General features: G+C 42.5%; 1 long non-coding RNA gene across 2 annotated transcripts in view; it reads left to right on the top strand.

Moving 5' to 3' along the window:
- Positions 1–1,145: 1,145 nt before the first annotated feature.
- Positions 1,146–27,944, top strand: part of LOC115030650 (uncharacterized) — a 614,991-nt gene continuing 588,192 nt past the window's right edge. For both annotated transcript variants that reach the window (XR_015046769.1, XR_015046770.1), the window contains exon 1: positions 1,146–1,219. This is a non-coding gene — a long non-coding RNA (uncharacterized LOC115030650). The remainder of the gene's footprint in view (positions 1,220–27,944) is intronic.

Raw genomic sequence — 27,944 nt, 5'->3', positions numbered from 1 at the left:
CCCACTTCCCTGATCTTCTTCCACATCCTCGAGAGTGTGTCCTGAACCCTCTGAACTCTTAGCTCCTTCCACATAGAAACCTGGAAGAACATGTTCCTTTCTCCGCGTGTTTGACACAAACAGAACAAAAGGGCCCATCTGAAAGCTCTTGAGAAAGGGCCACCTCCCTAGACAGTTTTGTGTTCTCAGTAAAACTGAGACCTGCCTGTGATTAGATAAAACAGTGGTCATCTGCATCATCTTTTGCAATCAGCTTGGTTAACCTGGAAATTCTGAGGTCTTTTGCCAATAAATACCCAGTATCACTTGCAAACCTAGGCTGCAAATAGGAATTTAACAAAATTGTTATTTTCTGGTTTGATCGTGGGGTGTTTTTTGTAAAAAGGCACTATGTTATAGGTTCACAACTAAGCTCCTGCCACATTTTCACTCCCTCCAATCCTTTTTTTTTTCCTAATTAAATAACTGGAAAGATGTGTAAAACCATTAGCTCCAGACTAAACAGAACAAAAAGGTAATATTTAGATTAATATATTTTTAATGGACAGTTTTTTGGAGGGTTACAGGCATGGGAACAAAATTAAAATTGCTATATGGTTGCCACACTTCAGAAAAAGAGTCAAGTTTAATGATAAATCTGGCCTTAGAGAGCCAGCCAGAATGGATAGGGTCTGAATAGGATTTAAAAACCCAACTGTGTGCAGAAATTAGAGTTTTGCCCTGAATCATATGGAATTACAGTGCTGGGTGCGTGTGCCATGCCTACACAATAAAGCCCAAAGGAAGCAGCTATTTCTGTTGGTTTTATTAAACCAACCAAGCAATTTAATTCTTTTGTTCAGGAGAGTTCTACTTCATTGATTAACAAAAGCAGGGATATAATTTTTTCAGCCTTTTTGAAAAGCCTGAAATGTCAAGCCTTTTAAAGCAGATTATTGTGCCTCTGTGCAGTGAATACAGCCAGAGTAACCTTTTGTCTACAATTAAATATTCTAGCATAAATATAAAAGAAAATCAGAGATGGGAAAGATTGACTCACAAGAGATTGGAGAGGTAGATCCTCACACTGATAGCGAAGCAGCTTGCTTCTAATTAAATATGCGGCTGACTCTCCATGCTCTCGCTCGCAGCCGCACAGAGGAGAAGCGGCTGAGGAGAGGAAGGAAGGAGTCTATCACATCATCTCTCTGTCCACAGGCTTTCCTTGGGGCTTATGAAGGTATTTTAGAATTTTTATATTGGCATTTTTTTCAGGGGAGATAAAGGTGAACCCTCAAGGGCAGCCAGACCTCAGTCTTGAAAGTTTAGGCTTGCTGGGTGTTCAGCAGTTGAGCTTCCTAGATCTCTTCCTAGTCAGAAACCAAGGTTGATAGTGATGACTTTTGTTTTGAGGGTTGAAGCCATCCAGTTAGGTAGGCTGCAGTGCAAAGTGACCTTTTTGTTATTTTGAATTGGGGCTACTTATTGATTTTCCTCTTCTTTAGCCTATCGCATGCTAAAGTCTTTAATGCATATTTTGCTATTTGTACCTTGAGAGTATGAACCCAGAAAGCCAAATTCCAGTATCCTTTAGCTGTGTTTAACAGAATGCATTTTAGAAAATGATAAGGCTTGCAGTTGGACTCTTGGATTTATTGATATTCATAAGCCTTTCATCTTCATGCACACTCACGCATCTTCAGAGAAGTACTTAAACATGGCACTCGGAAAACGCTGATGGCACGGAATAGGGCTGATCCTCTTAGAGTCTGCTGCTTACACAGAAAAACTGGAAAATAATAAGAACTGAAATCTCTACTCTGTAACTTTGCCTTTCCACCCCAGGTCTTGACAGTATGGAGAGGAGTGGGTTCCCTCCGAGGGCTGTTGCCTGTTGCGTGTCTTATATGCACATAGAACCTTTCCCCGTTTGTAGGTGCAATTTATGTTCGGTTGCGAAAATACTTGATTGCAGATGGGTTTGAAACAACATTGGAATTCAGTAGGCTTTTCCTTTGTGTATTTACTGTACTAAGTGTTCCCTGGGTTGTGATTTTGAATACAATCAGACACCTGGTGCCTTTTGGAAGCGTGCCACTGAGAAAGGCTCCATATTTGTAAATTAATAGTTTGTACCACTCAAAAAAACCCGATTGGGGCAATAATTGAATGTTAGGAATAGAGCTTACATTTTTTTCCACCTTGTAAGATTTCCCCTTTTAATAAGCAAATTTCTTAAGTAACAGGCTCCACTGAAGGGAGGCAAACTCCCAATAAGTCTTACTGTGCCATTTGCCTTTCCTCTGATTAGCGTAAAGAGTGTGTTCAATGCAGTGTTTAATAAGGACTGTTTAAGTCAGGGTTCAAACTTAGCCTTCTGTAGGATATAGGGAAATGTGTTTGGCTGTCAATACTAAATTATTAAACTTTATACAGAAAACATCAAGCTACATTAAAAATTATGAATTTTTAAATGGAAGTAACACAGTTTGATGATTTAAGAAGTTAAAAATGTGACAGGCATATTCCATAAGGGTAGCAGTCTTTGTAACAATTTGCCCTTCCCTAAGTGTGGTCTACAATCACCACCCAGGCTTTGTGTGTTTCAAGTGGAGTTCTCCACCTGGGATCAAGTGTATGGTAGTGATGTAAATGTATATATGCAGCTGTCTCGTATGCCTGTGTAAAATGTAATTTGTCTCTCATATTACCTATACAGTTTAAGCACACTGGTTGTTATGGTTTGGTAGGAATTAAGCATGCTGGTGTTTCTGGGGAGAAGGATGTTTCTATAAAAAGGTATTCCCCCCCCCCTCCCGGGTGAGAGATACCGTAGTGATCAAGTACTAATTCTCTGGCCAGAAATAAATAATAATAGCAAGCAAACAAAACCAAAGAAACCAGGAAGTAAAGAGCACCCACAGCTCCTATAAAATGATGACAGCGACCTTCAACCTCCACTGACAACTGCGAGGTTTCATTCTTGAACGTATCTTTCTTTTCCACTTCAAATGCGCAGTTGTCTTTGATATGTATTTGTATTGTAAGTTATTTAGCGTGCAGCTGGCCGTGCCTCTGCTCTTTTGAAGGAGTGTGTTTACTCTCTGACGAGTGAACTGCTGTGGTGTTGCTGAAGTTGTCTGCCTGCTACGGGGAAAGGTGATTTGCTTATGCAAATTTAAGACGACTTGTTCTGCCAGCCCTGGCTTTTCCTGCTCTGCTCGCCTTTCCCAGTTTGACTTTTGATTAACACAAAACAAGAGATGGCCTGTCACCTCACCTGTGAATATGTCATTTTCAGCAAATCCGAAATCAAACCGAGGTTCTGGTTACTTTGGCTTTACTTATTGTTTTCTTTAGAGCATGCTGGTGATCTATAAACATTTATGCTTAAAAAACAAGTTTCATATTGACTACTTCAAAATGCCTAGAAACTTTTCTCACCCGCTATCAGGGTTAAGGCAGTGAGTTCCAACCGCGGATCCAGTGTATGCTCCGAGAGGATATTCTGATGATAAAGTACAGCCCACCTGAAGCGCCACAGGCACGAATGTGCTTTCTCCCAGCTCCTTACCAATGCTTGCTGTTAGCAACACTTTGATTCTATCATTATTTTTCTAAAAAAGAAAAAAAAAACCCTCTTATTATAATATTTGGCTTCTTTTAATTGTAATTCATGAGATTTAATTTTGAACATTTGGCAGTAAAATGCCAAGCACTGAACTGAATGGCTGTAGGGGAGTCAAATTAATTATAAATGACGGCTCATGTTCATTTACATTTCATTTTAACGACCAATTTAAAATTATGATTTGAATTACATTTTTATTTAAAAACAAGGTTTGATTACATGACACACGATTCAGTATGAAAATTATGGGACGGAGAACAGGCGAAGTGGTCTGAATTGCGGCACAGAGCACACCGCTGTTGCCTCATTCACCGATGGTGTGCCTGATACAGAAGGTCCTCAGCCTGCAGGGATGTCCAGCGTTTGAGGAGCAGGGAGATGCTGGGGAGGAACAGAAATGTAGATTTCTGCTGTCAGGTGCTTGCTCAGGGCAAGTTAAGCTACACAGCTGCCGAGTAGATCGATCAGCAGGGACCCTGGCACACAGGCCAGCAGGGCAGACCCTGATTGTACATTTCTTGTTTCAAAAAACCATTCCATTCTCTCCCTTCCCCTCAGTGTCACCACTTTCCTTCATCTTGAAAACTTGGAGCATCACATTAAAAAAAAATTAAATCTATAGATTTTTAAAGACTGCATAACATTTCCTATGGATTGGATTCACTAAAGAGATGAATACCCAGGACCTTGCTTTGGGTGCTGAGAACACGCGCTTTCCACATTGGTGTCCCTGCTGCTGTTTCTCCCTGCTTCTGTGTGCTCTAAGGGAGGAGGGGAGGCTTGGGCTAGGGCAATGGCTTTGGAAGCCAGTGCTGAGTGTCCTTCTAATGAGCTACTATCTTGACAAGCGACCAGACGTGACTGGGCTACAGTGGAAGAAAAGCTCAAAATAGCCTCTACAGTCCATGACTCACCAGTGTGTATGTCCCTAAGGAATGTTTTTGCCTAAATGGTGCTTAAAAATACTGATAATATTTTGCCTCTGCTGGAATCATGTGATGATCAACTGTGGGTTCTCAAGAAAGCAGCCCAGACTGATGAGAAGTCCATGTCACTCAGGACCTGCGGCGGCAAGGAGCAGAAGTTAGGGTTTCACTAAGGACTCAGCAGAACTGTGGGAAGCGATCATTTAATGTTTGTGTCTGCAGAATTCTCTGGTCTAGGTAGGGAAGCCAAGGCACACATTTGGCATTTGTTCCTTGGCAACATTGTGGCCTTTTCTATGGGGATGAGCTACTGTGCGTCTCTGTGTTTGTCCAAAGATAATGAGTAAAGTATTCGTCTCAGTTCCTAGTCTGAGTGCTACCTGGGCAGGGCCACAGCCTGCAAGATCTGTTAGGGATACGAGAAGGCTTGTTCTTGGGCCTCTGCTTCCGTGCTGTGAGTTTATGGTGTTAGGAGAGGTGATTATTTTCTGTGTGTTTGGTTGATATATTTTAGCTCATGTCATGGCTTTGGGGAGACAGTTATGGTGGGAGGCTTGGAGTGGGGTTTGGGCTTCATAAAGCTATGCCTCACTGTGGAGAGGGAAACGTCCTCTGGTATTTGCTTTGGAAAACAGGAAGAAGGGAATATATGTGGATAAGTGAAAGAGAGAACACCTTTTCAGGAGGTTTCTGAGGTACAGAGGGGAAAGACTTTCTACATCCCTGAAGGTGACCACCTTGTAGTCATAGCCAAAGTGAAGAGGGCTCACGTGTACAATGCTCAGAAACCCAGTGAATTTTATTTCATTTTAATTACCAAGTAGATTAGATTCTTCAAATTATAAAACTCTTTGTCCTTCAAAGTGCTGGGGGACACTAAAGAAATACCAACTATGGTAAACTTTGTATTTGCCTTAATGAACCCCTGTGATGGTTTAGGGCTGTTTCCTAGTTTCCAAGTTTCGATGTTACCAGATACACTTATTTGTATTAATACATTTTAACCTTGGGTGATGTGTGCTGTGTATAATATATATAATATTAGTGTGCTTACACATGTGTATGCCTTGAGGCCAGAGGTCAGCACCATCTCTTCCTCAGTCATTCTCCATCTCGGTTTTGAAACAGAGACTCTCACTGAATCCGGAGCTCATAGGCTCTGTTAGTCTGTCAGTCTGGCTGTCCAATGATCTTCAAGAATCCAACCAAGCTGGGGTTGCAGGTACACACTAGCATATCTGGCACTTAGGCGGGTGCTGAGATCTCAACTCAGCCAAGCTGGGGTTGCAGGTACACACTAGCACATCTGGCGCTTAGGCGGGTGCTGAGATCTCAACTCAGCCAAGCCGGGGTTGCAGGTACACACTAGCACATCTGGCACTTAGGTGGGTGCTGAGATCTCAACTCAGCCAAGCCGGGGTTGCAGGTACACACTAGCACATCTGGCACTTAGGCGGGTGCTGAGATCTCAGCTCAGGCCCTTCTGCTCAAGAGGCAGACATGTTACTCGCCAAACCCTATATATAAAATATTTTCTTCTCCTTTATGTAAATGGTGACATAACATGTCTACTCCCTGGCACCTTGCTTTCTCAAGTAATAAATGAAACTGTTCTTCTTCATAGGAGTTGGTAAATAAATGAAAAGGACTCACTGTTCTGTGTTTATGGATTTCCCCGAGGATGCTCCACAAATCATGGAAGCAGTTGCTATTGGATGCTTAGGTTGCTTCCGGACCTTGCCTCTTATTTAGAGGTGTCAGCACACTCCCCGGGGTGGGTGGGGGCGTCTAGTCAGAATGTGAAATGTTGCAACCACTGTGAGAAGCTGGAGATCTCCTCAAATGTCAGAGTCACTGTGCGGCGACCCAGCAGCTTCATCTGTAGATATGTAACTAGCTGAAAGGCTTTGTGGGAGGGATTTGCAGGCTTATGGTGTGAACACTGGTGCTCACAGCAGCATTACAAACGGCATCCCGAATGGATGACAACATTCGATCTGTGAATCAATAGTATATTACTCAGCCGTAAACAGGAAGCAGATGTGAACATATTCCAATCTGCATGACCAATGAAAACATATTGAGTGTAGTAAGCTGGACGAAAGGGCAAACATGTATGGTGATAACTGCATGAGGAACAAGCTGGGTGTGGTGGCAGTTGCCTATAATTCCACTTGGAAGGCAGAGACATGAAGAGCACCCCAAGTTCAAAACTAGCCTCCTCTGCATAACAAGTTCCAGCCCAGGCAGGGCTACACAGTGAGATCCTGTCTGAAAACAGCAACAACATTTTATGAAGTATTAAGGAAAGCAAATATGTTCTTCACAGGGATAGGAGGGGAACAATGGCTGCCAGAGGCTGCCCAGGAAGCCAGAGGACCTCTGGCTAGGGCAGAATTCTTCTTGAAAAAGATGAAGAAAATGAAGAAAATAGGTAGTGTTGAAGGCCAGGTAATAATAGGAATGTAATTAGTGACACTAGTCGAACACTTGGTGAAAAACTACTGTCACTGGGGCTGGAGAGATGGCTCAACAGCTAAGAGTGTGCACTGCTCTAGGGGCTGAGCACCCTCCCCTGCACCCCATGGGCACCTGCATTCATGTGTGCAAATCACACACTGAGTAAAATAAATATATATATTTTAAAAGGTCAACATTGTAAATTTTATGTTATTTATTTCTTAACAATTAAAAAATCCCCCAATAAGCAGGGCAGAAAAAAACTTCATACATTCATGACTTTTAAAAAAAGGTACATCTATCTCTATCTATCCTTTCTTTCTCTTCCTTTCTTCCTTTCTTTCTTCCTTCCTTTCTTTCTTTCTTCCTTTCTTTCTTTCTTTCTTTCTCTTCCTTTCTTCCTTTCTTCCTTTCTTTCTTTCTTTCTTTCTTTCTTTCTTTCTTTCTTTCTTTCTTTCTTTCTCTCTCTCTCTCTTTCCTTCTTTCTTTCTCTCTCTTTCTTTCTTTCTTTTTTCTTTCTTTCTCTCTCTTCCTTCCTTTCCTTCTTTCTATGTATGTACGTACGTATGTATGTATGGTATGTATGGTATCTATCTATCTATCTATCTATCTATCTTTCTTTCTTTCTTTTTTCAATTTTTTATTGGATATTTTCTTTATTTACATTTCAATTATTGTCCCTTTTCCAGGTCTCTCCTCTGGAAACCCCCCTCCCACCCCCCTCCCCTTGCCTCTATGAGGGTGCTCCCTTACCTACCCACCCACTTCCACCCTTCCCGCCTTGGCATTCCCCTACACTGGAACATCGAACCCCTTCAGGACCAAGGGCTGCTCCTCCCACTGATGTCCAAGGCCATCCTCTGCCACATATGTGATGGGTCCCTCCATGTGTACCCTTTGGTTGGTGGTCCAGTCCCTGGGAGCTGGGGGTGGGGTCTGGCCAGTTGACACTGTTGTTCCCCGCATGGGGCTGCAAACTCCCTCAGCTCCTTCAGTCCCTTCTCCAGCTCTTCTGTTGGGGACTCCAAGCTCAGTCCAATGGTTGGTTGCAAGCACCCACCTCTGTATTTGTCAGGCACTGGCAGAGCCTCTCAGGAGACAGCCATATCAGGCTCCTGTCAGCAAGCACTTCCAGGCATCTGCAATAGCATCTGGGTTGGTGTCTGTATGTGGAATGGATTCCCCAGGTGGGCCAGTCTCTGGATGGCCTTTCCTTCAGTCTCTGCTCCACACTTTGTCTCCATATTTCCTTCTGTGAGTATTTTGTTCCCCCTTCTAAGAAGGACTGATGCATCTACACTTTGGTCTTCCTTCTTCTTAAGCTTCATATGGTCTGTGAATTGTGCCTTGTGTATTCACACTTTTGGACTAATATCCACTTATCAGTGAGTGGATGATATTTTCAAGTTCCATCCATTTGCCCACAAATTTCATGAAGTCATTGTTTTTGATAGCTGGGCTCCCTCCCTCCCTCCCTCTCTCTCTCTCTCTCTCTCTCTCTTTCTCTCTCTTTCTATGTATGTATGTATGTATGTATGTATGTATGTATGTATCTGTCTAATCTATTTATGTTTATATGTATGCACATATACTACAGCATGGCATGTGTAGGGTCAGAGGGCAATTGGCAAGAAGCAGTTGTATCTTTTCAGCATGTGGGTTCTGGAGAATCTAACTCAGGTCCTCAGGCTTGGTAGCTGGCATCTTCATTCTTTGAGTGATCTTATTAGCCCAGCACCTGTGACTTTGTGTGTGTGTGTGTGTGTGTGTGTGTGTGTGTGTGGGTTAAACCTTTTGTATTCATTAATGGCCTGGAACTTGCTATGTAGACCAGGATTGCTTCAAACAGAGATTTGCAATCCTGTCTCTGGAGTCCTAGGATCAAAGGGGTGTGCCATATGCCCAGCATCCATCTTCTTAGTGTATTCAGATATGTTGATCTATGCTTACCTGCCTCCTTGTAGCCCCATGCTGTACTGAGTTAATCGTTCAGTTGCCCTTTTTAATAATAAGAGGACTCTGCACCTGTAAGGATTCCCTAGGATCGATGGAGTTGGGATCCAGGTGGTTTAAAGTCTGTGAATGGAGTGAGGCACATCCAAGATCTGAGTCATGTGCTAACAGAAGCTGCCCCCCCCCTTCCTCTGCCCGCCCTCTCTCCCTGCCATCCCCATTTCCTCTTGTCCTTTCCCATCTCCCCTTTGGTTTTACTGAGACAGGGTCTCACTATGCAGCCTAGGCTCACTGTGTAGCCTGGCTTTCCTCTGAACTTGTCATTCTCTGGCCTTGGCCTCCTGATGCTGAAACTACAGACGTGTGCAGAGTGCTGGCTGTATTTGATGAAACGTCATTGACTGCATGATCCATCAGATGGTAATTAGTAAACAGCCTCAGCTGGAGATGGGTTACAGAGTCTGCTCACAAGACAAATGTGGCATTGCTTCAAACTCCGTGCTTTGCAATTTGATGGAATTTTGACTTCATTCCTGATTATTAATTAACCAAAAAGTTCAAAATGTGAGGGGAGTTACTCCAGTGAGTGAGTGATGGCGAAGCAGGGTAATTTGTGGCAAGTTGGGGTTGCCAGAGCTGCACAGAGTAGGGTGTCCCTTTGTAGTCAGTGGCAAGGGCAAGAAAGGCCTTCCAGAGAGGGTGTCTCTGAATTGAGTCCTTCCCAACAGATAGGGTCAGGTAGAGGCATTCTGGAGTTGGTTTACCTCTGGATTTTCTCTTGACCCAGGAACTTGGGAAAGATAATCAAGGTCAAGGATAGGTTATTTTGTTTTGTTTTGTTTTGTTGTTGCTGTTGTTGTTTGAAGTTCCTTTAACACCAGCTGAACTGGAGTGTTCAACAAACACATCTTTCATTTCCCTTCTTTCTCTACACTTCTCTGATGTCTCCCCGTCCCGATCCCTTCCTCAAACTCTCCTGAAATCCTCTCTGCATCTCCCCACCTTCCTCAAATACCTTTCCTATTGCTTCTGCCCACTTTCTTATTGATAATCTATCTCCTGTGGCGGGGTAGCTTACGCTGAATATTTGCTACAACATGCAGAACCTGTAAGGATGAGTGGGACTAGGTCATTCAGGTCAGTATTTTCTAAATGTTGTGCCCAGCTGCCTCCACGTAACCACAGGCTCTCTGATGTGACTGGCCATTTCTAGTCATGAGGTTCGCTCATGTGTGTGCCCATAGCTATTTGCAGTATTCAGGGATATGTGTATTGCTAAGCTATTTGAGAAGGAAGAAGAGAGGAGAGAAGGAAGAGAGGAAAGAGAAAAGAGAGAAGAGGAGGTAGGGAAAGAGAAAGGAGAAGGGGATATTAGTTATAGGGCACGTTCCTTGGGTAAATGCTTGACAGCTAGCATCTTCTAACTTTCCCTAAAACTGTCCTGAGTAGGAATGACCTCCCACAGACTTGTGTGTTTGAATGTTTGGCCAATAATGAGTGGCACTATTAGGAGTTGTGTCCTAGTTGGAGTAGGTGTGGCTTAGTTGGAGGAAGTGTGTCACTGTGGGAGTGGGCTTTGAGGTCCCACATGCTCAAGCTCTACCTAGTGTGGAACTAACTTGCTTCTGGTGCCTGTGGATCAGATGTAGAACTTTCAGCTCCTTCTCCAGCACCGAGTCGGCCTGCATGCTGCCATGCTTCCCGCAGTGATGAGAATGGACTAAACCTCTGAAACTGTAAGACAGCCCCAACCAAATGCTTTTCTTTATAAGAGTTTCCATGGTCTCTTCATAGAAATAGAACCAAGACATGTCAGAGCATGGAAAGCGTCATGCAGACATTTTTCTGACTCCATAGCTATGCGATGTGGTAGTGCAAGCCTGAGATTGCACATCACAGTCACATCTATGCTTATCTAGCCTGCATTTGAGAGCCTTTAAATGGTACATTGCAATGGTAGTGAAGGTAATGTGGTGTTCACCAGGTGAGTCCCCAAGGCTGTTTGGGAACTATGGCACAGAGTGGAAGACAGCTTACAAACAGGTGCATGTGGCAATTGATTTTCAGGGCCTAGCTGTGGGAAGCCCTTTGGTGTACTTTAGACCAGGCAACTTGAAATTGTCCGTGGAAGGTTTTCTATGACTGACAGCAACGGCGTGAGCCTGCAGTCTGGTGGCGCAGACTGACCAGAATGACCAGCGCTTACCATTCATCCAAATCTCCAGGTTTTACCATGAATGCTTATTTTAATAGTCTAACAAACTAATAGTCTGAGTTGGCGAGAGAGGGAGAGAGAGAGAGAGAGAGAGAGAGAGAGAGAGAGAGAGAGAGAGAGAGAGAGAGAGCGAGCTCAGTCAGTGAAGGGCTAGCCTTGCAAGCATGAAGAACTGAGTTTATTCCCAGAAGCCATATGTTTGAAAGAGTTGGGTATGTGTTAGTATGCCCTTGTAATTCCATCACCAGGGAGGCAGAAACTGAATCCCATAGACTTGCTGGCCAGCCAGTCTAGCCAAATCCATGAGCTTGAGGCCTCTGAGAGACTCTGTCTCAAAAACTATGGACTTCACCTGAGGAATGGCAGCCAACTTTGTCCTCTGACCTCCATACACACCCATGTACGCACACAAACAACAACAATCACATAACTTATAATTACTCAAGTATGGCAAGGTACCAATCATTTCCTACCTAGTTAAAGCCTACACAGGAGTATGACATTATTTTCTGAAGTCCCAAGGACCTGTCAATTCAGCATCTCTGCACCTTTCACTTAGAGAGCATCTGATGAGACAAACCGACAAGGTTCAGAATATTCAAGCCATGGTCACTTAAAATACTTATCCTGACATCCAGGTCTGGGATGGATGGGAGGACCTGCCAAGGGAGGCGATTCAACCTGGTGCTGGTTCCTCTCCAGAGTCAACTGTACTCGATGTAGAACCATCCAGGAGACGTGCCTGGGTCTGCGTGGGGAGGCCCCTGGATGGCAAGGCCTACTTTGGATGTAGGCTGCATCGTTCCATGACCTCAGGTCCTGGATTGCATAAAAAGAAAAAAATAAGCCAGCAGCAACATTCATCTGCCTCTCTGCTTCCTGAGGTGAGACACTACTGGCTACCATGCCTTCCTGTTGCCGAGTTCTTAAGCCGTGGTCTTCCTTAAGCTGTATTTTGTCAAGGTGATGAGATGTCACCCCTAAGATGTCCAGTATGGCTGCCCTTTGTGGTTGCCTTGATGAGGGTCTTGTTCCCCTATGTGTCAGTGTTTGTGAGCTCTATTGGGAGTAACACAGTACCACGTGCTGCTAAAAGGACTGTGTTGCCTGACTTGAGTCTCTGCTGCAGGGCTCCCTGTGGCTTTTCTCTGTGGTCAGCGTTGGTCAGTCTTTTGGTGTCCTCTGTTACATCGTTTTATGCAGGAGTTTTCTTGGCTGTCCACATGGCTGCAGAACCCAGAGCCTTTCCTTACGTGAAACCAGAACTTTGTCATCGAGGGCTTGCACACATCCTCCTTGCCTGCCCTGTGGGTCTGTCTTGTCCCCTGAATCCTTGGCCTCTTGTGACACTCCTGCTCCAAAGCATTCACCTACCCCAAGCTAGCCTGCTAAAGCATTTTCCCGGAGAAGGCAATTCTCTCACTAGAACAGATTCTTACGCTAGCTACTAAGGGAATAAAGTGTTCTTCTAACCACCCCCTAATAATAAAGCAACAGAGGTTGAGAGTGATTTATTTTCTTTTAAAAAAATAAATTAGAACAGGCTCAAGGTTATCTTGGTAATAATAGCCCTGTCTCTCTCCCTTGCATTCCAATATGCTGTTGAATGGGAGTCGAAGCTGAGACGTTACAGCTTGCTCAAAAGGAACCGGGCACGGGGTGCTATCTGTGCGCTGCAGAGGACAAAAGAGCTCCCGCTACCCTGCCTGATTCCTGACAGCAGTTATCTGGCATCTACGTCTACATTCCCATGGTCGGATTTTCAGTCTCCCAGCAAGCACACGGTGCTTTGGGCAATACTGACAATTCACAAAAGTGCTCTTGGTGTGGGGCTGACATCAGCTTTCTCGAGACTCTGTCTTTGTGTCCTAACTCTATCTGCATGAGTTCAAACCTGACTAATTTCATTTTAGTTACAGCCTTGTAAACTATCCATCTTAAGGAGGGATCTGATAAAGCGCTTTCTCGATCGAAATTTTCACTGCCTACCTGCTGCCCAGAGGGGAGACTCTTCCAGTGTCCTTGATAAGTTTGTTCAAACATCGCTTTTAGAGAAATTTCATTTCTTCCACCTGCTTCTTGTTCCATCCTATAAACATGCATTCCACTTTATTTTTCTTCATCCTATTATATGTGGTTTTCCCACCATCCAGATACTCACCAAGCCTAGCCCTGCTTAGCTTCCCAAATCAGAGAAGGCCAGGCCCCATCAAGGTATGCCCCTGGCTTTCTAGCCAGCCCAACTCAACGGATCCACATCTATCTATCTATCTATCTATCTATCTATCTATCTATCTATCTATCTATCTATCTATCTATCTATCTATCTATCTATCTATCTTTCTTTCTATCTATCTATCTATCTATCTATCTATCTATCTATCTATCTATCTATCTATCTATCTATCTATCTTTCTTTCTTTCTTTCTTTCTATCTTTCTTTCTTTCTTTCTTTCTTTCTTTCTTTCTTTCTTTCTTTCTATCTATCTATCTATCTACCTATCTATCTATCATAATGATTCTTTAGCCTTCAAGCTTTATTTAGCATCTGTCACCACTGGGACTTTTAGAACCTTTTAGGTCTCTATTTTCCTGTTGCCACTAGTCGTATGGACCTTGAACATTTGAACTGTGGGCAGCCAAGTTGAAGCATTCTGCCCGTGTAAGAAACTGGTTTAAAGACTTAGTACAGATTATAAATGTCTCATTATTGATTTTGTGGTAAAGGACTAATTCGGTTATATTACTTAACCTAGATCATATTGTTAGATCAATTTTATGTTAAAATCCCCTCAACATGACTATTATAGAATTAAATAATAAATTAAATATGGTCTCACACTATTGGAATATCATTGGACAGCCCTACTTGAATCCATGACAGGGGACTCAGCTCTAATCACCCTGAATCATCACCATGAGTACTTCAGTTTCTGCTGCCCCCACTGACATGCTCTGGGGTCAGCTATTTAACTTTCCATACTTATTTATAACTTAGTGTCTCCTGAGTGCATGCCTTTGATCATCTAACCCAGAAGGCAGAAGCAAGCAGATCTCTGTAAGTTCCAGCCTAGTTTGGCATACGTAGTATCTTCCATGCCAGACAGGACTATACAGTGAGCTGTTGTCAGGCTCTCCAAATACAAATTCAGTGGATGTACAATACATCTTGCTCTGGGATTTCTTTTCTATTGCTGTGATAAAATACCAGCAAAATCAACTTGGGGAGGAAAGAGTTTATTTTCATCTTACACTTCTGGGGAAGTCAGGGCAGGAACTCAAGGCAGGAACCTGGAGGCAGGAACTGATGCAGAGGCCACAGAGGGGTGCTGCTAACTGGATTCCTCTCCATAGCTTGCTCAGCCTGCTTTCTTATAGCACCAGGACCACCTGCCCAGAGGTGATACCACTCACAATGCACTGGGTACTTCCACATCAGCTAGCAATCAATAAAATGTACCACAGGCATCCCCATAAGACACTTTGGTGGCATGATTTTCTCAATTGATTTTCCCTTTTCCAAAATGATTCTAGATAGTATCAAGTTGGCATAAATCTAACCAGCACACATGTTAGTGAGATAAATAGAAAGTGCTTTATCAGAAGAGGTCAGAAATTCAAATGCATGAAGAAACATGGCAGAAAACACCCTGAGTTAACTGGTTTTTAACAGACATTGGAATGCTGAGGACAAGCGAGGGGCAGTAGTTCTCAACCCCCTTAATGCTGGGACACTTTAATACAGTTTCTTATGTGATAATCTGTGACCTCCAGTCATAAAATTATTTTTGTCGCTACTTCATAACTGTAATTTTGCTATTGCTATGAATTGTAACATAAACATTTTTGGAGACAGAGATTTGCCAAGGGGCAATCCATAGGTTGAGAACCACTCTGAGCTGGTGGTTGGGAGTCGGTTTGCAAGAATGATGCAGAGAATCTCTGCCCCATGAAGCATGAGGAAGCGCTTAGCTCTGATAACTGGACAGAGGTAGCTTGCAATATGTCTGGGCTGTCTCAAAAACTATTAAATTGTCAAATGTCAGTTGTGAAACAGTCCAGGCACAGACTAGCTGGCAGGCTCCATGGACAGCTTTGTTAATCCTATAAAGCCTGGAGTTTGTGTCAGTCTCGATTGATGGACAAATGGCAGTCACCACCACACCAACACGGGTATCATCATGCCAACTTGGGAAAAGGGCAGACATCCCCCTGCCTCAGTTGGGTTATTCCTTCAGGGATACAGGAATGGCAGAATTGCAAAAGTATCTGAATTTTCCAGTGAAACTGGATTTTTCTGATTTAACTTTTTGTGTGTGTCTAAAAGGCAAGGCTACGTCATAGACAAAACAACAGGGGGTTATTAGCAGAGGGTTGATCAAGAACATAGGCGGATGTGTGGGCTTGCAGTGCTCCCAAGTCTCCCCAGAACTGTGTTTTTAAATTTCTTTGTGTAATTTTTCAAGAGTTAGGTCTTTATGGCAAACCCGGAGGGTGTGGGTATATAAGTAAGCTTTTGTTTGTGTTTGTTTTTTTCAGAAGTATGAAATTGTCAATGCACAGGAGATGAAAATGTCTCCTACTCAGGTCTCTAACAACTTGGGATTTAGGCAACGGCCAAGAAACTATCGATTTCTGATTTTTAAGAGCTCTTACGACCTGGGCATTTTCAGCTAGCCCTTCCTACCGAGTGCTTTCACATACACAGAATGGCAAGTTCCATGTAGTGTGTGTGTCAGTTAGAAAAGCGCTGTTGTAGACTGCCAGATGGCAGCCTGGGGAGGATAGAGTTCTGCTTCGATGCTTCATTTCTTCAAAATCTAAACTCAATATAATACAAAAGAAACTAATACAAAAGAATCCTGGCTTAGAATCATTTGTGATTTACCTTTTTTTAAATTTTTAATATTTTTATTACATATTTTCCTCAGTTACATTTCCAATGCTATCCCAAAAGTCCCCCATAGCGCCCCCCCACTTCCCTACCCACCCATTCCCATTCTTTTGGCCCTGGCATTCCCCTATATTGGGGCATATAAAGTTTGCAAGTCCAATGGGCTTCTCTTTCCAGTGATGGCCGACTAGGCCATCTTTCGATACATATGCAGCTAGAGACAAGAGCTCCGGGGTTCTGGTTAGTACATCATGTTGTTCCAACAATAGGGTTGCAGATCCCTTTAGCTCCTTGGGTACTTTCTCTAGCTTCTCCATTGGGAGCCCTGTGATACATCCAATAGCTGACTGTGAACATCCACTCCTGTGTTTGCTAGGCCCCGGCATCGTCTCACAAGAGACAGCTATATTTGGGTCCTTTCAGCAAAATCTTGCTAGTGTATGCAATGGTGTCAGCATTTAGAAGCTGATTATGGGATGGATCCCTGGATACGGCAGTCTCTAAATGGTCCATCCTTTCATCACAGCTCCGAACTTTGTCTCTGTAACTCCTTCCCTGGGTGTTTTGTTCCCAGTTCTCAGAAGGGGCACAGTGTCCACACTTTGGTCTTCATTCTTCTTGAGTTTCATGCGTTTAGCAAATTGTATCTTATATCTTGGGTATCCTAAGTTTTGGGCTAATATCCACTTATCAGTGAATACATATTGTGTGAGTTCTTTTGTGATTGTGTTACTTCACTCAAGATGATGCCCTCCAGGTCCATCCATTTGGCTAGGAATTTCATAAATTCATTCTTTTTAATAGCTGAGTAGTACTCCATTGTGTAAATGTACCATAATTTCTGTATCCATTCCTCTGTTGAGGGACATCTGGGTTCTTTCCAGCTTCTGGCTATTATAAATAGGGCTGCTATGAACATAGTGGAGCATGTGTCCTTCTTACCGGTTGAGACATCTTCTGGATATATGCCCAGGAGAGGTATTGCTGGATCCTCCGGTAGTACTATGTCCAATTTTCTGAGGAACCGCCAGACTGATTTCCAGAGTGGTTGTACAAGCTTGCAATCCCACCAACAATGGAGGAGTGTTCCTCTTTCTCCACATCCTCGCCAGCATCTGCTGTCACCTGAATTTTTGATCTTAGCCATTCTGACTGGTGTGAGGTGGAATCTCAGGGTTGTTTTGATTTGCATTTCCCTGATGATTAAGGATGTTGAACATTTTTTCAGGTGCTTCTCTGCCATTCGGTATTCCTCAGGTGAGAATTCTTTGTTCAGTTCTGAGCCCCATTTTTTAATGGGGTTATTTGACTTTCTGGAGTCCACCTTCTTGAGTTCTTTATATATATTGGATATTAGTCCCTTATCTGATTTAGGATAGGTGAAGATCCTTTCCCAATCTGTTGGTGGTTTTTTTGTCTTATTGATGGTGTCTTTGGCCTTGCAGAAGCTTTGTAGTTTCATGAGGTCCCACTTGTCAATTCTCGATCTTACAGCACAAGCCATTACTGTTCTATTCAGGAATTTTTCCCCTGTGCCCATATCTTCAAGGCTTTTCCCCACTTTCTCCTCTATAAGTTTCAGTGTCTCTGGTTTTATGTGAAGATCCTTGATCCACTTAGACTTGACCTTAGTACAAGGAGATAGGAATGGATCGATTCACATTCTTCTACATGTTAACAACCAGTTGTGCCAGCACCATTTGTTGAAAATGCTGTCTTTCTTCCACTGGATGTTTTTAGCTCCCTTGTCGAAGATCAAGTGACCATAGGTGTGTGGGTTCATTTCTGGGTCTTCAATTCTATTCCATTGGTCTATTTGTCTGTCACTATACCAGTACCATGCAGTTTTTATCACAATTGCTCTGTAGTAAAGCTTTAGGTCCGGCATGGTGATTCCACCAGAGGTTCTTTTATCCTTGAGAAGAGTTTTTGCTATCCTAGGTTTTTTGTTATTCCAGATGAATTTGCAGATTGCACTTTCTAATTCGTTGAAGAATTGAGTTGGAATTTTGATGGGGATTGCATTGAATCTGTAGATTGCTTTTGGCAAGATAGCCATTTTTACAATGTTGATCCTGCCAATCCATGAACATGGGAGATCTTTCCATCTTCTGAGATCTTCTATAATTTCTTTCTTCAGAGACTTGAAGTTTTTATTATACAGATCTTTCACTTCCTTAGTTAGAGTCACGCCAAGATATTTTATATTATTTGTGACTATTGAGAAGGGTGTTGTTTCCCTAATTTCTTTCTCAGCCTGTTTATTCTTTGTGTAGAGAAAGGCCATTGATTTGTTTGAGTTAATTTTATATCCAGCTACTTCACCGAAGCTGTTTATCAGGCTTAGGAGTTCTCTGGTGGAATTTTTAGGGTCACTTATATATACTATCATATCATCTGCAAAAAGTGATATTTTGACTTCATCTTTTCCAATTTGTATCCCTTTGATCTCCTTTTGTTGTCGAATTGCTCTGGCTAGGACTTCAAGTACAATGTTGAATAGGTATGGAGAAAGTGGACAGCCTTGTCTAGTCCCTGATTTTAGAGGGATTGCTTCAAGCTTCTCACCATTTACTTTGATGTTGGCTACTGGTTTGCTGTAGATTGCTTTTATCATGTTTAGGTATGGGCCTTGAATTCCTGATCTTTCCAAGACTTTTATCATGAATGGGTGTTGGATCTTGTCAAATGCTTTTTCCGCATCTAACGAGATGACCATGTGGTTTTTGTCTTTGAGTTTGTTTATATACTGGATTACATTGATGGATTTCCGTATATTGAACCATCCCTGCATCCCTGGGATGAAACCTACTTGGTCAGGATGGATGGTTGTTTTGATGTGTTCTTGGATTCCGTTAGCAAGAACTTTATTGAGGATTTTTGCATCAATATTCATAAGGGATATTGGTCTGAAGTTTTCTATCTTTGTTGGGTCTTTTTGTGGTTTAGGTATCAGAGTAATTGTGGCTTCATAGAATGAGTTGGGTAGAGTACCTTCTGTTTCTATTTTGTGGAATAGTTTGTGAAGAACTGGGATTAGATCTTCTTTGAAGGTCTGATAGAACTCTGCACTAAACCCATCTGGTCCTGGGCTTTTTTTAGTTGGGAGACTATTAATGACTGCTTCTATTTCTTTGGGGGATATAGGGCTGTTTAGATCATTAACCTGATCTTGATTCACCTTTGGTACCTGGTATCTGTCTAGGAACTTCTCCATTTCATCCAGGATCTCCAGTTTTGTTGAGTATAGCCTTTGGTAGAAGGATCTGATGGTGTTTTGGATGTCTTCAGGATCTGTTGTTATGTCTCCTTTTTCATTTCTGATTTTGTTAATTAGGATGCTTTCCCTGTGCCCTCTAGTGAGTCTGGCTAAGGGTTTATCTATCTTGTTGATTTTCTCAAAGAACCAGCTCCTCGATTGGTTGATTCTTTGAATAGTTCTTCTTGTTTCCACTTGGTTGATTTCGCCCCTGAGTTTGATTATTTCCTGCCGTCTACTCCTCTTGGGTGAATTTGCTTCCTTTTGTTCTAGTGCTTTTAGGTATGTTGTCAAGCTGCTAATGTGTGCTCTCTCTAGTTTCCTTTTGGAGGCACTCAGAGCTATGAGTTTTTCTCTTAGAAATGCTTTCATTGCGTCCCATAAGTTTGGGTATGTTGTGGCTTCATTTTCATTGAACTCTAAAAAGTCCTTAATTTCTTTCTTTATTCCTTCCTTGACCAAGGTATCATTGAGAAGAGTGTTGTTCAGTTTCCACGTGAAGGTTGGCTTTCTATTATTTATTTTGTTATTGAAGATCAGCCTTAGTCCATGGTGATCTGATAGGATGCATGGGACAATTTCAATATTTTTGTATCTGTTGAGGCCTGTTTTGTGACCAATTATGTGGTCAATTTTGGAGAAGGTACCATGAGGAGTTGAGAAGAAGGTATATCCTTTTGTTTTAGGATAGAATGTTCTGTAGATATCTGCCAGATCCATTTGATTCATAATTTCTGTTAGTTTCACTGTGTCCCTGTTTAGTTTCTGTTTCCATGATCTGTCCATTGGTGAAAGTGGTGTGTTGAAGTCTCCCACTATTATTGTATGAGGTGCAATGTGTGCTTTGAGATTTACTAAAGTTTCTTTAATGAATGTGGCTGCCTTTGTATTTCGAGCATAGATATTCAGGATTGATAGTTCCTCTTGGAGGATTTTACCTTTGATGAGTATGAAGTGTCCCTCCCTGTCTTTTTTAATGACTTTGGGTTGGAAGTCAATCTTATCAGATATTAGAATGGCTACTCCAGCTTGTTTCTTCATACCATTTGCTTGGAAAATTGTTTTCCAGCCTTTCATTCTGAGGTAGTGTCTATCTTTTTCTCTGAGATGAGTTTCCTGTAAGCAGCAAAATGTTGGGTCTTGTTTGTGTAGCCAGTTTGTTAGTCTATGTCTTTTTATCGGGGAGTTGAGTCCATTGATATTAAGAGATATTAAGGAAAAGTAATTGTTGTTTCCTGTTATTTTTGTTGTTAAAGTTGGCATTCTGTTCTTGTGGCTTTCTTCTTTTAGGTTTGTTGAGGGATTACCTTCTTGTTGTTTCTAGGGCGTGGTTCCTGTCCTTGTATTGGTTTTTTTCTGTTATTATCCTTTGAAGGGCTGGATTCGTGGAGAGATAATATGTGAATTTGGTTTTGTCGTGGAATACTTTGGTTTCTCCATCTATGTTAATTGAGAGTTTGGCTGGGTATAGTAGCCTGGGCTGGAATTTGTGTTCTTTTAGTGTCTGTATAACATCCGTCCAGGATCTTCTGGCTTTCATAGTCTCTGGTGAAAAATCTGGTGTAATTCTGATAGGCTTGCCTTTATATGTTACTTGGCCTTTTTCTCTTACTGCTTTTAGTATTCTATCTTTATTTAGAGCATTTGTTGTTCTGATTATTATGTGTCGGGAGGTATTTCTTTTCTGGTCCAGTCTATTTGGAGTTCTGTAGGCTTCTTGTATATTCATGGGCATCTCTTTCTTTAGATTTGGGACGTTTTCTTCTATAATTTTGTTGAAGATGTTTGCTGGTCCTTTAAGTTGAAAATCTTCATTCTCATCCACTCCTATTATCCGTAGGTTTGATCTTCTCATTGTGTCCTGTATTTCTTGGATGTTTTGAGTTAGGATCTTTTTGCATTTTACATTTTCCTTGATTGTTGTGCCGATTTTCTCTATGGAATCTTCTGCACCTGAGATTCTCTCTTCCATCTCTTGTATTCTGTTGCTGATGCTGGTATCTATGGTTCCAGATTTCTTTCCTAGGGTTTCTATCTCCAGCGTTGCCTCATTTTGGGTTTTCTTTATTGTGTCTACTTCCCTTTTTAGGTCTAGTATGGTTTTGTTCATTTCCATCATCTGTTTGGATGTGTTTTCCTGTTTTTCATTAAGGACTTCTACCTGTTTGATTAGGTTATCCTGTTTTTCTTTAAGGATTTGTAACTCTTTAGCAGTGTTCTCCTGCAATTCTTTAAGGGATTTTTGTGCTTCCTCTTTATTGTCTTCTACCTGTTTACCAGTGTTCCTTTGTATTTCTTTAAGTGTGTTATTAAAGTCCTTCTTGAAGTCCTCTTCCATCATCATGAGATATGCTTTTAGATCCGTGTCTAGCTTTTCCGGTGTGTTGGGTTGCCCTGGACTGGGCGAAGTGTGAGTGCTGGGTTCTGATTATGGTGAGTGGTCTTGGTTTCTGTTAGTAAGATTATTACGTTTACCTTTCGCCATCTGGTAATCTCTGGGGTTAGTTGTTGTCGTTGTCACTGTTTAAAGATTGGAGCAGAAGCTGTGTTCTACTCACTAGCAGTCTCAAAATCCTGTGGCAGGGTTCGTGGGTAGCTGGCGGGTGTCAGCCGACCCTGCGCTCTAGCTACCCCCGTGCTGGTCCGGCCGGAAGAGGCCTGTGGTCCTACTCAGGCTGGTTTTCTGCTTCCCTAACTAATGCAGTCTCAGGTCCCGCATGCAATTGGATTGGAGCAGAAGCTGTGTTCCACTCACCAGAAGTCTTAAGATCCTGTGGCGGGTGTTGTGGGTAGCTGGCGAGTGTCAGCCGACCCTGCGCCCTAGCTACCCCGGCGCTTTTCTGACCGGAGGGGCTTGTGTCCCTATTCAGGCCGGATTTCTGCCTCCCCAACCAAAGCAGTCTCAGTGATTTACCTTTTTGTCATTCAATAAAGCTCACTAGTCTGTGGTCACATCATCAGAGGTGGCAGTGAATGGGGTGATCAAGGAAACAAGCAGACACATGCGAGAATGCACTCAGCTCTTCTTATTTTATTTTTACCCTTAAAGCAAACACCTGAAGTCAGTGCCTATTTATAAAGTGGTCTTTAAAAGACACTTGTCAAGGGTATGCCTGCAATAGAGAATTGTTAAAAGTACTTAAGTAAACAGAATACAAGGAACCTGCTCTAAGACGAACCAAATAGTGTGGTGTCCCCTTTAGTCAGGGTAGGGGGGAACCATATATTTATTAAGAGTGAAGACCAGTTGTGAAGAAACCTGAAGGCTTCAGATTACCTGAGTATTGACATTTGCCCTGGTCCCCACCTGAGTATTGACATTTACAGAGAGCCTTTGCCCTGGTCCCCACTATGTTTCTGTGCCTCAGTTTTCCTGCTGGCCAAACAGCCATAACAGTCACATCTCTCTCACACACACACTTAAATGCTGATGCAGAAGACAGTGGCCCTCTGGCATGGGTCCTCAGAACTGGGTGTACTGGGTTAGCTTTTATGTTTGTAGCATGAAAATGCAGAAAAATATTGGAGAAGAACAGCCTGGACTGGCCATTATTATTATTTTAGCATCTTGTTGTTCATAAAATCAAAGAACAGATGTTATTACTCAGCTGTAAAACCTTGTTATTAGCATTAGAAATGCTACACATCAAGTGCCTATTTGCATAAATGGTAAAAATAATGTTGGTGTAGAAATCTCTTCATGATAAAACCACACAGAATTCTCTACAGCAAGAAAGAAAGCTACACCGCTTTCCAGAGTGTCTTCCAGACCTGTTCCAAATGCATGTGACCTTTATTCAGAGTTTCTCTCACAAGGAAGAGTATTGTTCCCTTTGGCTGTCATGCCACCTCACTTGAAATGGACCCCTGAGACAGAAACCATATTAACTGGAGAAGAACCAGCCATTTGTGAGCATGTTTGGGTCATCCCGAATTACAATATCTTGCCTGGGGGACGGTCAGCATGAAGATAGTTTAGCTCCATCAGAAAATGTGTCAAATTTAGAACTCTGACCTTTGCCTAGGCTTGTAATATGTGGCACAATTGGACCTTGTGCTGGCAATGGCCACAGCTCTGGTCGGTGGCAGATAGAAGAGAAACCAGCATTGCCTATTGCTAACCTACCACGATGGAAAGGTTTTGGGTGTTCTGCACCGATTAGGGTGGAGATCTTAATGGAAAGGGGCTTCTAAATGTGACCTAGTTCTGGAAAGATGGCACAGCAGTTAAGTGGCTTGCCATTTTCCAGAGGACCCAAGTTCAGTTCCCAGCATCCATGTTAGACCAGTTTAACTCCAACTTCAAGGGATATGAACCCTCTTCTGGCATCCATGGATACCCATACACAGGTGGAATACACTCATATAGGCATATAATTTTGTTGTTGGTGGTGGTATTTTGAGACAGGGTTTCTCTGTGTGGCCCTGAAACCTATTCTGTAGATCAGGCTGGCCCGGAACTCAGAGATTCACTTGCCTCAGCCTCCTGAGTGGTGGAATTAAGAGTGTACACTATTACTGCCCTGCTAAACATAATGTTTTAAAAAATGTATTTAACTACATTATATACACCATACAATGTTATAATGTTGCATAGCCCCTGCCTCCAAGATTGAAACATTCCACACTGCATGGAAGTTCCTTAAGCAAGAAGGTCAACAACTCAAAATAACTTCAGGAAATCCCTGAAACTGACCAGATAACTTAGGCCCTTTTCTCTAAAGCTTTTACAATAATGGACCAGTTTCCAAACAGTTGCCAAACAGAAACCAGCCGAGCACTTTGAACCAGCTCAGACCAACTGAGCTGCCTGGGAAGGACATTCTCCAACTTGGTGAGCTGCCTGCAGGCTGTGCAGTGTGCTCCAGGTTCCCGGCTTTTGGCTTCTGTGAGCTGTCACCCATGCTGGGGTGAGCCTTGGTGATGTAGCTGTCATTTGAGTCATCTTTGCTAATGTAAGCAACCCCTTACCCATACTCCTGTAAGTAACCCCAATACGACTCAAGGGTTCACCAAGTTGGACTTTGGTGTTTTATGCTTTGCTTTTCTGTGGGCTCCATATCTGGGGTGAGTAGACATGTGTCGTATCGCCCCAGGAAATGTTTTGTCACGCAATACATAATAAATCCAGTAATTTTGTACAACTAATATATGCTAATAAAAATAATTCATCATAAAAAGAAAACAAATGAGACTTGTATATTCCAGGCTGGCCTTGAACTCCTGTAGCTGAGAATGACTTTAACCTGTTAATCCCCCTGCCTCCACCCCTGGGTTTGTAGAGAAGAGTTCTCGTGGTGCTGGATTGCACGTTCAGCCTTGTGCATGGTAGGTAAACACTCCACAAATGGAACCACATCTCCAACTTCTGCTTTGTTTCAGTTGTTACGCTTTTTAAAGGAGCCTATTAATAAGAAAACTCTTGGGATGGTGTGTGGAGAGATTTTTATGACATTAGAGGGTTTGAAGTTCAAAACTCTTTAGAAAATGTTTAATTGTTTTGGGTGTTGGCTCTCTTGCAACAGTGGTTTCTGGGGGTTTGAACTTGGGTCACCCGGCTTGAGCATCAGGTGTGTTACCCTCCAAATCATTTCACCTGCCCCAAAGGCCAAGCTCCTTCTAAAGGAAAGCTGGGTGTGGAACTGTTATTTTAAGGGTGCTTACTACTCTGCAACAAAACCTGAGGTTATTCTGGCGTCTCTCAGGTTTGGTTTTTGCTTCTCCTGAAGTATACTAATCTGCTCTTTGGTTCACGATACCATTGTCCACACCACCATCATTGTGGGTGTGGGTTGGATGTGATTCCAACATGCAGCATTTCCACACATTTAATTAAAAACCATTGTTCCCCTGTACTGAGGAATTCCAGGGCCAAGAAGTGGGAGTGGGTGGGTAGGGGACTGGGGGCGGGGAGGGTTTGGAGGACTTTTGGGATAGCATTGGAAATGTAAATGAAGAAAATACCTAATTAAAAAAAGAAAAAAGAAAAAAAAAAGCATAATAATTTTAAAAAAGGAAGGACAAACTGAACTCTGAAAAAAAAAAAAGCAAAAAAAACCCAAAAACCCATTGTTCCAATATCATCCTTCAAACAATCAGAATGTTATCAAAGCTTTGTCACTTTTCCAAGTGATGCCCCTTCAGACTGGATGTGAGCAGCCGACAGGCCAGCCCTAACAGAAATGGGCACAGAGCTGATGGACTGTGCTGCTCTGTCCAATCCTGGATGGACCACAGGACTGTCCTTCAAACCTGACTCCCATCTTCAGGACCTGCTGCTTTTGCTTTTAAATAATTATCACAGCTGGGTCTGTTGACCTTTGGCCTTCCTTTGTAGAAGGAGTAGGCAGAGAGGATCATGGGACTCTTCCCTGAGTATCCAGAGACCTTTTCCAACCAGCTATATGCAACTCTGACCTAATTGCATGTGGTCTTAGGGAAAGGGTAGGGGATATAAATGGGGAAGGAAGAGGGGCATGGGCTTCATCTACATATCCTTGGGGAACCCATCACTCCGGTTGGGTGTAGACCTTCCGGTATGGCTGCTTTGAGGTTACCAGTGCTCCTGGCCATGTAGGAGGTGTAGGCACGTATGAGGGAGATGTCAGAGGGGTCTGAGCATGCTACGATGGTTGCACTGGCTCAGAATATGTACTTTTGATAGTCTTCACTTTATCACTGTATCTTGATATTAGCTAAGCTGACATGGGACTTTCAATAGCTAGATTCTTTTCTTTATCTCTACTTCTTTTGTTCTCAATAATGGTTTTGATTTTTATTATGGAAGCTTGTATGTTTTAGAGTCTTTCCTTCACTTTTTGTGTCTTTGATATTTGTCTGGATGAAGCCATATGGAAGGACTGAGAAGAAGGTTCTGGTAGACCTGCCTCACTCTGGAGTCTCCTTCCCCAAGCACTGCAACACACCTTGTTCCATTTGATGACTGTCTGTATTTGGAGACTTAGCTAGATGGAAAGCTAATACTGAAAAACGTTGCTCTAAGTAATATCTCGGAACTATGAAGACTAATTGGAGTAGCTGACCACATCCCTATCATTTTGGGCTTGATTATTTTAATCAGATATATGAAAACATAACGGCCATACAAGTTAAGGTAATATGTATGATTTAGACCAACCCAACATACTTTTCTTCTCCAATATTTATCATTTCTTATGGTGAGACCTTCTCAAGTCCTCTCTACTGGCTCTGAGATGCCGATCAATGACTGCTGTCTGTAGTTACCCCTCTGCATGGTGGTACCCACACCTTCTGACTATACCCCACTTCTGGTGGTACCCCACTCTGACTGCAATTGCTACCCATCATTTAGTCTTTCCCTGATTCTTTGTCTACTCTACCCTCAGCTTCCCTGGGCTCAGCTTCCAGAGTTCATAGGATGAGATCATTTAGTGTTTGCATCTTTCTGCATCTGACTCATTTAATACAACCATCTCCATCCCCCATCCATGCTGTTGGAAATGATAGGGCTGTGTTATGTTTACAGCTGAAGAGTAGTCTGTGTTTACGTAGCCACTCTTCTTTATTAGTTGGTGGCACTCCGGTGTGGCTGTTGAAGGTCTTGCAGTGAGCATGAGTGCAGGTGTCTCCTTGACCTAGGGAAATGGCAGTGCTATAGTGGGCACACTGTGTGTCATCATCATGATGGAAGGAAGCATATCAGCAGGCAGACATGCACTGGAGCAGTAGCTGAGAGTTCACATCCACAAGATGTGATCCACAAGATGAAGGCAGAGAGAGAGAGAGAGAGAGAGAGAGAGAGAGAGAGAGAGAGAGAGAGAGAGAGAGAGAGAGAAAGAGAGAGAGAGAAAGACTGGCAATTGCCTTTGAATCCTCAGAGCCCACCCCTGATGGCAAACCTCCGGATGGAAGTCAGGAACACTCCTGCATAGTCCTTCTGGAGCAAGCCACACCCCCTAATACTTCCTAAACAATCTAGCAGTTGGGAACCAAACATTCAGATATGAGAGCTAACAGAACCACTCTCATTCAAACCACCACAGATCACACAGTATCTTTCCTGTTTTTGTTGTTAACCAAAATGGCTTTGGCTTATTGGACTCTTTGCGGTTTCATATAAACTTTAGAGCTGTTTTAATATTTCCATTAGTATTTGGACAAGATATTCATTGAATCTGTCAACCACTTGAAGCATGTGGCTATTTTTAAACAGTATTGATTTTCCCAACTCAAGGTCCTGAGCTGTTTTTCCGCATCTTTTTTTACAAATTCTTTTCACCACGGCTTTTTAATATGTTTTGGAGGTCTTTCATCTATTAGAGAAATTCATTGCCAGGTGTTTAACTTCTTGGTGATTAGCTATTGTAAATGGGCTTGCTTCCTTGATTTCTATTTCAGGTTATGTTCTGTCAGTACATACCAACACCATTTGCTTTTACATGCTGCTTTTATAGCTTATAACAATCTTACTGAATTCATTGATTAGTTCTAATAACTGTGGCAGAGTTTTTAAAGAGCTTTTAATTTGGAAGACCATTTCTAGTTCACAGAGTAATAGTGACAACTAGATTTTTTTTTTCAGTTTAGTAATCTTTATTTCTTGCTTAATTTCACTGGCTTGGACTTATGACATCATTTTGGCTAAA

This window comes from Mus caroli, unplaced genomic scaffold (assembly GCF_978045245.1).
Source record: "Mus caroli unplaced genomic scaffold, Mus_caroli_1 scaffold_3, whole genome shotgun sequence".
Taxonomy (NCBI): domain Eukaryota; kingdom Metazoa; phylum Chordata; class Mammalia; order Rodentia; family Muridae; genus Mus; species Mus caroli.
The sequence above is the reverse complement of the archived record's forward strand: the minus strand, read 5'-3'. Positions and strand labels throughout refer to the sequence as shown.